We start from the raw sequence: 12219 nt of genomic DNA on the forward strand, positions 1-12219 counted from the left end.
TATCGAACTTTAAGGGTTGAAGAGCGTACTCACTATCCCACTCTCAAGAGATTGTTCTTGAAAGAATACATACCTGAGGGTGTGCTTTGGGGTGTAGCATCTCAACTCCAAAAAGATGAACGTGAGGAAGGAGAGTCAGTGAGAGACTTTATTAGTCGACTAAAGCATCTAAATTCTCTTGCTGTACTCCCGATGAGCGCTTCAATAACAACCAACTTCTTGATAGATTCATCCAAGGATTACGCCACGAGGACATATACAATGGCCTAGTCATTAGAGGTCTTACGACGTGGGAAGCAGTCACTGCCCCAATGCAATCTAGTTAGAAGACAACTTGATGATTGCAAGTAAAAAGATGTCTTCGAAGACAAAGTCTGTTAGTTCGCAAGTATCTGGGCACGAGCCAATGACTGTAAAACCTATTGCCAAGGAGCCCAAGATATCCAAAATGTCTATAGCTGACCTTACTAAGGCTCTCCAAGAAGGGGTAATCGAGCTCCTCAAAATAGCCATATGTACCCAAGAAGAGAGCAACAATGGTGTTCGGTTTGCTTAGGACCACATAGCACAAGTGAATGTCCCACATTCAGAGTTAAATTCAATGGGACTTGCAATACATGTGGTAAGTATGGCCATCAATCTAAGGATTGCCTAGTACTTAAGCGTATGTTAGCAAATCAGGCACCACTAGCTTGGTCAAACACACCTCAAGTACCCGCACTGATGCTTGCACCACCTGTCGAGCAACCGTCACAACACATAGTTCCAAGGAACCCAAAATTAGTCCAGTCTGTGCCGTTACCACCGCCAGTGCTAGGACCACAACCTCGGCCGAGGGTTACCCCTATAAACCAGATGGGTTGTGAGTCACATAGTGCGTGTGGGGGATGAAGAGGATATAGACCCCACTGTTCCATATGGGATTGATACGTTTGAAATGACTCCCCAGTATTACATGGAGGATCATTTTTCGGGCAAGTCAAGCCTGTATATCAAGCGACTGCTCTCGCCACAAGAGGGAAAAACCTTAATACCTTTGCTAGGAGACCACCTCTTCAATGCTATGATTGTGGTGGACCGCATCATGTAGTGGAGTGCCCTAATAGGCTACAAAAGATCGCTACTCAAATGCAACCAAATCAAGGGAGCACATCGAGAATGCCGGTACTTACATGTAATCATTGTGGCATAGATCATTTGATTGCTTAATGTCCACATAATCCAAGTGCACCCAAGATTACGCCATTGAATTTGGTTGAGGTCACAAATGAGGCACTAGGAATCACACCTGTTGTACCCGCAAATGTAGTCACACGGTCAATGCTTCAAAATCAAACTACATTCTTGAAGAGAGGGATACTGCATCAATTCCTCGAGCAAAGAAAAAGAAAACGCAACGGAAGAGATCACTTAATGCCACAAGCTCCAAACCTAGTTCAAAGACTAATATAAGGACAGGAGATGACCCTGTGTATATGAATGATCCTGAAGATGATTCTGATTCAATAAAAACCATGGAGACCAAAGCCACTACTTTAAGGGAGGAACCCACTTGGGAGCGCAACGAAGGAGAATCAAGCAAAGACATAAATTGGGGGAAACAAAAGGAAACTCCTCCTGCCCCACAACCAAGTCAGCTAATGCCCTCTCGGCTACCCAGACTGACTGAGACTCTCAAAGACAAGCCACGTGGGCCAAAAACCCTCAAGAAAAAGATTGGACTTACCCAAACCCAATAGAGGAGATTGAATGAGTGCAACACTTAAGGGGTTTGGTGGAAGAAACACAAAGAGAACTGGAGCCAGAACCTAGAAAAATCAAGATCCCAGACACAGTATTTCCTACACAAGTTCAGCCTCATAGGAGCCATAAACCGTTAGCTATACCTAGTATCATTCGGGAAGAAAGTGAGGATAGGACATCAGGAAGTGGGCAGACACCCTTCTTGCTTGAAAGAATGTTTAGTGAGGGAATGCATGACCCCATCGAAGAGGAAGTGATTCCATCTTCACCAGTCCTTAGTCAAGGGCCGATATCTCAAAAAGTACCGTTGAATGTGTCCAAACCAATGGATTTCATGTCCTCTGAAATCAAAACCACGATCATATCCAAGTTATACTACGGAGATCCTGAGCCATTCTTAGCTCTTCGGGCATTTCTCAATGGAGAACTGAAGGTGGGGTTACCACAATTTGCAAATATGAATAGACCCGACATGCTTCAAGATGTGGAGGAACATTTGGATCTACAGCCCAACCTAGATGAAGACTCGGTCGTTGAAATACCTGTTAACAAGTTGGGACAGTATTTTGAAGGTGACGAATCTAATGCAACCCTCCCCATTACTACCAAGGGATTAACTCTAAAGGGAATCCTTGATGGTGGTGCTGGAGTGAGCATTGTGACTAAAAACTGCTGGGAATCTATGGAAAGACCTCACCTAGAAGTCACAAACATAGTGGTTAAGATGGCAAACGGAACTATAGCTAAACCTATTGGAATGCTAAGGGACCTTAAGATCAAGGTTTTGGGATACAAGGTAAGGCATACCTTCATTGTAATGGATTTCTCTAAGCATCTTCTGTCATATCAAATGATCTTAGGATGTCCTTTCATGAGGGAAGCACAAATGGTGCATGACTGGTCAAAAAACCATGTCTACTTACAATTCCAGGACTCTGTCATTCGAGTTGATCTTGAGAATGGTTGCGCGCATCCTTTAGGAAGCAAGGTTATCATTGATAATCGATTGGATACCACTATTCACTCAGCCCCATTAAAGTATTGCTATACCACTATTCACTCAGCCCCATTAAAGTATTGCTATACATGCAAAAAAGAGACCGATGATGGGGAAGATTCTCCTTATATGGATGTCCTACCGGGCATGACTGAGTCAGATAACGTAGATTGGGTACACCTAGTGGCAACCATAGACACATGGAGAAATAGAGGCACAAGTTGGGGGGCAAAATATACCACCATTAGTGCCAGTAAACATGATAGGTGTTATGCACTTGACTTCTGATGGGGCAAGAAAGTGGCAAACTCCCTTGACACTGAACCAATGCGACTTCGAGTCTGAATCTCAAGAAGAAACTGACTCTAAGCCTGATAGGGGGTATGAATTAAATATTCACCGAAGTGTGGAAGCCACGTGCTCAAGGCCTAGGACAGTAATCTCTTGCAGTTCATCTGAGAGTGAGGAGGACACAAGTGAAGATCAATCAAGTGAGTCTGAATCTAATATAAACAAATATCAAAAACTAGGTAAGAAGAAGACAAGACATAAGTGACAACGCTATCGAGCTAATGTATGAGCTAGAATAAACAAAGAGAGATTCACTGCAGAATGCCAAGGGGGGTAAGACATAGTTGCATGCATTTATAGACTCACAGATTGGGCTGGATGTTATGACACACAAGTGTCCATGAGTGGTTTTTGCTTTTATCTTGGTGATTCATGTATATCATGGCTCAGCAACAAGAGGCAACCCACTGTGGCCACTTCTATATGTGAAGCTAAGTATAGGGTAGAATTTTATAGCTATAGTTGAGTGTGCTTGGCTTAGGCGCCTTATTCTCGATTTGGGTATTGGCGAGTCCTCAGCCACTACCATCTTCATTGACAATCAGAGCGCTACGGCAATTATAAGGAATCTAGTTTTTCATGCTTACACAAAGCACATTGAGGTGCATTATCATTATGTCAGGGAGAGATGCTCTACATAGGGGAAATCAGCTTGGCTTATGTGCCAACATAGGACAACTTGGTAGATTTGTTCACGAAGGCTCTCCCCCATAAGAGAATTTTGAAGCTTTTTGCAAAGCTTTAAACTTACTTCACTTTAGGGACTAGTCTAGGCTACCTATCATAGTCCAAAGATCCTAGCACATATCTGTACTTCTAGTGCCCGCTCACTCCTTGTTCACGTCATCACTCCCAGGGGGGATTTGTGGCCATATTTGGTAGTGATGTGTGTGAACACACTAGGACTAGCCAGAGATTTTTTTTCCTCTTTAGGAGTTTTTTTCCCCCGTGCTAGTAGTCTTGGGGTATACTTATCATCTTTGTACAGTAAACATTCATTATCATCTTTGTACAGTAAACATTCATTATCTATCTATCATCTCATTATGTGCTCTCTTGAGCTTCTCCCCACTATGTGTGTGTGTGTGTGTGTGTGTGTGCATTCTTGCAACCCTATTTCCAACATGTGATGCTTGCTCAAGATCCCTTTAGAACGGTTAATGTGCCCTTGGTGGATGAGGGCACCTCAAACTATCAACATCCCAGGCCTCGTCACTTAGAAACCACCACCTTAGGTAACCTCTAACACTCCCTCAACCCATTATAGATATCCAAAACCTCACCGACAAAGACAATGACCACCTCCCAAACCCCAACCTTAGCAACCCTTCAAGGAGGTCACCAAAAAGAATGGGTACCAAAGAGTACTACGATGGTGAGCCAAGGAAAGTATGATGCCCATGCAAGGACCTGGCAGCCACCATTTGGTCCAAAGCCCAACCATTTGTGGAGATCTGGCACCCTAAACAATAGAGTTTTACCCTAACGCCAAGCCCTGTTAGGTCCCCATCAAACTACTAGAAGCATAAAGCTTCTATGAAGGGGAACCAATCTATCTGGGTCCCAAAAACCTCACTGTCTGCACGACCTTGAAAGCTAAAAAGATCCAAGCACGAACATGCCTCAATACCCAGTCCCACCCTAGGTGTCTATGTCTCATTAGATCGGGACTAATCTGTTAGAAGTGCATGAACTCTACAAGGGGAACCCCCAAATCTGGGTGCCAAAATCAAAGAAAACTATGCCCTTGAACCCCGCAAATGCACCCTCAAATGTCAAATCCAAGTTGGTGTGAACACCCAAAGCCATGCCTTCAATGCCAACTCTAAATCTTAAGCAATAATGGAGATAGAGTAGTGGCTTCCACTTTGACTCATGTGTTAACACCACCTTCAAAACAGTCGCAAGAGCCCATGGACCATGACTAGCAAGAGCACCTTACCATGTGGCCCTACCCATTGCCTTATTTCCCCATTAAAGAAGAGCCACCCATGGTGCTGAAATCTAAAGAGAATCATGCACACACTTCTATGGCACCACCAAGAAACTCCAGGGCTCAAAAAGATCACCACAAGCCCACACCATCTATGTGCACCACGCTGCAACATCAACTCAACTAGAAGGCCAACATTTATACAAGTGCACTAGCCAAGCCAACCGTGATGCTATCAAAGCTTTCATCGTGGATGGGCAAGAAACTCTCCACCCTCGCCCACTGAGCACACACACACATGGTAAGCATCAAAACCCTAACTCACGTGTACACATATAATGTAACGATGAATCGTTGAGTAGTCTACTTTGAGATTCGGCTTTATCAATTACACATCTTGAATCACCATGATTCAACCCTTGGCGATCCAACTTTAGATCACTAATCAGCCAATAAAACTATTGAGATCATTGATTCGAGTTTTTTTATTTTATTTATTGGGTTAAACACAAAACACTGAGAAAGCCAAGGTACGTGCTTCATCCTTGACATATTCCACTTCTCGTTCATCCATAAACTCACCACCACGATTAACAAAAATAACAGCACTGATGCCTCAAAGACAATAACAAGTAAGCCCATTCAACATCAACTCTAGAGTAACCTCTTGAAACTCCTAGCACACTATGGTAATCCATCGTACTACCACCATCATATGCTAGTCTCTCTCTTGTGGGGAAGCTTGTTGCTTCTTATAAAGTTAATGCAGCCTTGCAAGTGTGTATCATTTTGTAGACAAATCCAATGGGACTCTCATAGTTTTTGATTTTGAAGTAGGGTTGCATAGAGAGCTTTCGGTTGTGCAAGATTACATGCACATTCAGATAGGCAATCGACAATCTCAAGAGAGTTTCTTTGATGCTGAAGGCCTCTACATACATTGAGTTTAATGTCAAGGTTCTACTACAATTAGCAAATTGCATCTATAACTCTGCCATCTACTTAGTATGCCTTGGCATGATGCACGTAGTCCTCTACAATGAAGCACAACCCTGATTGGTCCTACATCAGAGATGCATCTATGGCCATAAAAATCTAACTTCATGAAGGTGTTGGAGTAGGGGCTTTCAAGAAGGTCTAAGGTGGTGGCCGGAAGAGCAACGGCCAGCCTTTCTATTATGGGAAATGCAGTGGCTTTATAATTGGATTAGAATGAGCCAGATCACAACTCCACGGTGGAAGTTTCATGGTTGTAGTGTTGAGGGCACTAGTAGGGATGCTAGACTTAGATTTTTGGTGCCCTGTAGACTTCAACTTAATTTTTGGGAAGCTCAAGGTAGTGGCGACAATCTGTGTGTTCATCTTTTACATGTGGATTTCACCATCATCTACAATCTATGTGTTCATCTTTTGCATGTGGATTTCACCATCATCTACTACTACAAGATTTTAGAGAAAGATCTACCAGTGTGTGTGAGTCAGCAAGATAAACCACTATGTTTCCCTTTATGGTGTTAAATTGTACATGCCATCAAATGTGGTTTTCCATGCTTATCTTCTTTTATGTACAGAAAGGAACAGGGTGTGTGTGTGTGATTAGAGAGCATGATAGTTTCTTAACTTTCATAGTTCTTGATTGATCATGGTCGTGAGCTAATGCCTTTCCTCTATATAGCATATTGCATTGTTGGGTTGTGCATTTTATCTTGGGATTGTCTATGAAGAACTTCCACCTTTTGTTCCCTACTATTGCACTCTTTTTGGATGTCCACATCATAATAAACACATGTGTAGCTCCCTGGTTTGTTTGTGAGCAAGGCATTAAGAGGATGAAGGGAACGCTTCCAAGAAGGTGAGAGAGAAGGGTGCTTGCCTTTCCAACTTCATAGCTGGCCACCCAAGTTTTGCCCTCTTCACTAACAAAACCCCTAACATGACCTGACCTCACAAAACCTCCGTCAGCATACCCACACAAGCCAACCGGGTTCTTCAAAACCACCATTCACCATCCGTTGCCAATTGGCTCCCTTACAAAGTCATCAGCAATGCTACATAGCAACGTTACAAGCCCGGTAAGAGACCGAGAAGCCGACCCATCAACAGTGCCACCACAAGCCACCACTCGATGTCTTGACCCTGACTTTAACAACAATGCACCACCACCATCAACAAGAAGAAGCCTTCATTGCCTAGCCGATATCGGCAATCCAACAAGCGACGATCAATGCAATGCCGATGTTCACATTCTTCCCAACAACCCAATAAGTGTAGGTAACACCTTCACCCTCCTTTTATTGCTTTTATTGGCTCCCCATTGTGTGGGTAAAGCACTCCGCACATCGAGGGTCAAGCTGGTATAACTAGGGTTGTTTGCAAGGACATTGTCGGATATCCCAGTCAAACCACCCATAAACCCCAAAGAAAAATCCTGCTACCACCAAAACCCAAATCAGCTTCCACTTACAACCAAACCCTAGCAAGTTTTCAGTGTGCAATCAACCATGTTCACTCACATCCATTTGCCACTAGCACTTATGAACTTTGACCCGTGCAGTCCTTCCCACCTTGTGCATGCACTCATGCATTTCGCCGATCACATCCAAGGTACTCCGACATCGGATTACCTTGGATGGGTGGGATCCGACATTAGATCCCACCCATGCCAACAATTTGCATGGATGCCCTTGATCCTATTATCTTGAATTTCTCATCGAATATTGTTCTTGCTCAGTCTAGCCCTCTTCCAATCCATGACTCATCATTTTGACGTCCACACACTCACATGGGCTACTTGCCTTTCCTCTGTGTGTGGCATGCTAAGACTTCATAAGAATGCTGCCATAGAATCCTCCATCTTACCCAATCAAATGGGCATCCCAATCATGGTCTACGACACTAAATGGTAGTCTTGACACTTAGAGGTGATTCCATCAAGCACACTCTACAACGCTAAATGGCAGTCTTCACACTTAGAGGTGATTCCATCAAGCACACTCTACACATCCCTCCACCCAAGGCACAACATTTGCCTTCATCTATGCTAATTAAGTGAGGTAGAGATGCTGCTGCATGCCCATGGTCGGTAATGTTTTGGCGATGTTCCACAATTCCACCCCAAGCTACGAAATGCTTCCATTCTTTCTGCTGACATTTCCATGCTTCTAACAACAAGCGAGCCAAATAGCCACTAACATTTCAAAAAAGGCTCAAAAAACACACAGATCCATGCAATCATGTTCGGAAAGCCACCCATTGCTCATGGATTACCACTATCCCTGACCAAGAGGGTGCTCTCAATTATTATATTCTCATGGTGGACAACCCACCCTCAATCACACTCGCCTTATCAGCCAACCTCATTACATATCAACTACCAATTTCTTATCTTAAACCATTGTTAAGATTCAAAGAAAGCAGAATGAAAATTGTCAAAGAAAGTAAGAGTGTTGGAGTTTTCCTCTTCAAAAGAGGTTTCTTCATAGGCCCACCTTTATGCCCAATACGCATGCATGCCACCTATCCATGGGTTCTGCATGTAATAGACAAATAGGCAATGTTCCTTCATAGACCTACATTGAGCCTCGTACCTTTCTGGATGGGGGGACCATGGGAGGCGTAGGGCCCTGGTATAACCCGTTGCCTAGATCCTTCGTGCTTCATCTTCGAGACAACCCCACCCATTGAGCCCACCCTGCCTCTAGCTCACATTCTCTCAATAATTTCAATTCCATTAAGCTATAGCTCCCTTATAGTTATCCCTTGTAGCTATGGGCACCATAGCTATGTACAAGGGAGCTACGGTGCACCAGAGCTACAAGGGAGCTACGGGCACACCACCATGTGGAAATCTTATTACCATGCCTCTAACTAGCTATTGATCTTGACTTCCCAAAAAAAGGATGTCAAGTAAATGTCCAAGAAAGAAATAAAAGAGTCAAAGAAAGCAGTCATGTCCACATGTGCACAACTTACGCCCATTGACCATGCACGTCACCTGCATATTTCACTATGGGCATCACTTTTTGTTCACTACTCACATCTCACATCATGTATAAACACATTTACCTGCACCTAACCTCATCAATGCCAGCCCTTTAGGTACATCTCTTGATAGGGAACCATGGCAGGCATAAGCTTGGCCCATGGTACGATCACATGGAGAACCCTTGACCTTGCAGGTACCTCCAATAAGCTTCCATGTCATATCCTTAATTTCAACTCCAATTCACCACGAATAAAACCTCACCTTGGCCGATGTATTCATCAATCAAAGGCCCATCTAGGCATAATAACTTGTCATGCCAAGATGTCTTGGACCTCTATCTATCCATGCTCATTATGGGGTCCTGGCACTAACTCCACCACTCATAGGGTGCAGAGTGCTTCTTCTCATGTTGAAGGGTCCACACCACTTCCACAACCAATGGAGGCTCAGCATGAAGACCCTATACATCACCTATAACTTTCCATGCCACCTTGATAAGCTACCTACCACATCAGGGTTGTGCCCATCACCTTGCCCGATCGTCTGACTGTGAAACCACTTAACCTCAGTCCATCAACTTCATGGCGTATCTTGGCCTATCCACTTCCCAACAGTAGCTTCACACCATTGACTTGGGTGTGATGCGAGGATGTGGTCTCACCATTAGAAAGGGGATATGTTAACCACTTCGTAGGCTAACATGGTTTTGCTTGCCTAACATAGGTGCTTTGCCATTTTACCTACACGAACGGGCACTTATCTTTTGTAAGACTACACTAGAACATATAAAACAGCCTTACATGCACTTAATGTCAAATAAGGAAAGTCTATGGACTTAGTGTACATAGTTACTTAAGACTAGTAAATAATAGAGGCCGTACCATTTTTAAGTTTGGCCAGCCTAGTGTGAAAACTAATCACTTGTATATAAGTCATTTTTTATAATAAAAAATACACAATCATTCCCTTGCATGAGCTGCCTCTTCTTACTTGTATGCTATTGTGGTCTTACTTGCTTAATGGATGCTTGTTTGGATAGGTGTGATTGTAGGCTTCCCTCTTACAATAGCTTCTTCTTTTCCCACCTTTTGTGAGAGAGAACCATCACGAAGGACCATCTCTTCTTGTCTCCATTGAGGTATTGAGAGCTCTCGCTTCACCTCTTTGTTGTTAAAGGAACATCAGGTGTAACAACAGAGTGAGAACGCATCAAGAGCTAGTGCACCCACACGGGAAGTTATAGATTACAGTTCTAAGGCAAGACCCAAGGACACATGAATTGGCAAGGCGAAGGTAAGCTCTTGACTTGAACAATGCACTGACCTTCACTGGGCCTACATATGATGCAACTTGGGGAACCCTTTTACTAGTGAAAGGTCCCTTGAGCCATCCCAACAATGACCATTAATATCATTAAGCACATGCACATTATATCATGTTCATGCCCATGATGCAAAGAAGCACATGCCCTCCATGTTAAGATTTGAGGTGACATGTGAGCTAGAGAGAAGAGTTGAGAATTATCCTACATTAATGTATAAGCCCAAGAGTGTACCTCCTCAGATAAAAGGGGGCCATTTCAAGTAATAAAAGATGAAGCAAACTCTCAAGCCTCTTTATGAGTACAAGTCTCAATCTTGTAACCTAATTGTGTTTAAGTCTAAGCTTAATTAGTTAACCTAATTGTGTTTGAGTCTAAGCTTAATTATTTTAGTAGTTAATCATCATGTTTAAGCCTAGGCATCATCCACCTTAGATTAGCTTAATCACTATATTAATTTAGGATTAAGACTAATCACCATAATCATGCACATGGTACTCATGATTTCAACATGGTATCAAAGCCTGGTTCTCTCTCTGTGAGATTCTCTTATTCCCCTTTAGTATCTAGTAGGCATTTCTTAGTTTAATTAGTGCTAATTACCTTGATTAAGTCATTAATCTCAAGCTTATCCTCTTCTCTTGCTTCTTGTGGTCCAAATTGCAAGAGCTCAACCAAGCCACCATTTCCCTTGAAATTTTAGGAGCAAATTACCCATCTATATCTAAGAGGAATTCAGCACATTTTTGCTACACAGCTCGAAATCGGCACTGCGTGATCGGTCTTTTGATGAATTCTCCGCATGTGCTCTAAATTGGGCCAAGCCCCTTTACGACTAGCTTAGCAATGGTACAAGGTCTCTGCAAGTGAATTTTTGGCCCAATTTGTCCACGGACATAACTATAGCAAAAGCTGAAACATGGTCACTTGATTCTGTGCATATTTGGGCCTTCCCGACCTTCCCGACCTTCTCATTGCATATTGTAAAAAGGGATAAACACTGCCAATACTATCAGTAAGACCCCCTTGTCATACATGATAGAGAAACTCAGATCAGATAAAAATAAGTTTAATGGGGATAACTTTTACACTTAGCAAATGAAAACCATATACCCATTGATGAGAAAAGGGCTATGGGATCTAATTGAGCCTAGTGAAGATAGTGATAGCACGTCACTTAACACATTCAACAATCACAAAGCACTTGGCATAATAGCTTAGAGTTTGGGAGATGAAGTCATACATCACATTGTAGGGATAAAAGATTATAAGAAGGCATGGGAGGATCTATAGCTTAGAGTTTGGGAGATGAAGTCATACATCACATTGTAGGGATAAAATATTATAAGAAGGCATGGGAGGATCTCAACAAAGTCTTTGGAAGTGAAACGAAGAGCTCCAAGATTAACCTTTTGATGCAGTTTTACAGATTAAACAAAGAAGAATCTGACATAATGGCGGCTCATATCAACAAGTTCAAGCAAAAACTAGTGGAAATCAAGAAGAAGATTAAAGAAGATGAAGTGGTTGCAATTCTCCTTAACAGTGTCAACAAAACCCTCTATGATGTTCTTGGTTTAAAAACGTCAACAAGACTCTTACTAAAGTTGAGTCTTCATTACTTGAGCACAAATCTAAACTCAAAAACACATCAAATGTCACTCAAGGAATCAGTCAAAATGCTTTGTATGCTAGAAAAACTGTAGATGTAATCACTATGGCAAGCTTGGTAACATCTTTGCAAATTGTCATTTCAAAAATAAGCCAAAAAGAATTTGTAATGCTTGTGGAAGGATTGGGCACTTGGAAGAACATTGCTACTCTAAACAGAATCAAAAAAACATTGCTAATCTAAACAGAATTAAAAAAACAACTATGTGGAAGATGAT

This window comes from Cibotium barometz, chromosome 63 (assembly GCF_041138505.1).
Source record: "Cibotium barometz isolate CiBa-2024 chromosome 63, ASM4113850v1, whole genome shotgun sequence".
Classification (NCBI taxonomy): Eukaryota; Viridiplantae; Streptophyta; class Polypodiopsida; order Cyatheales; family Cibotiaceae; genus Cibotium; species Cibotium barometz.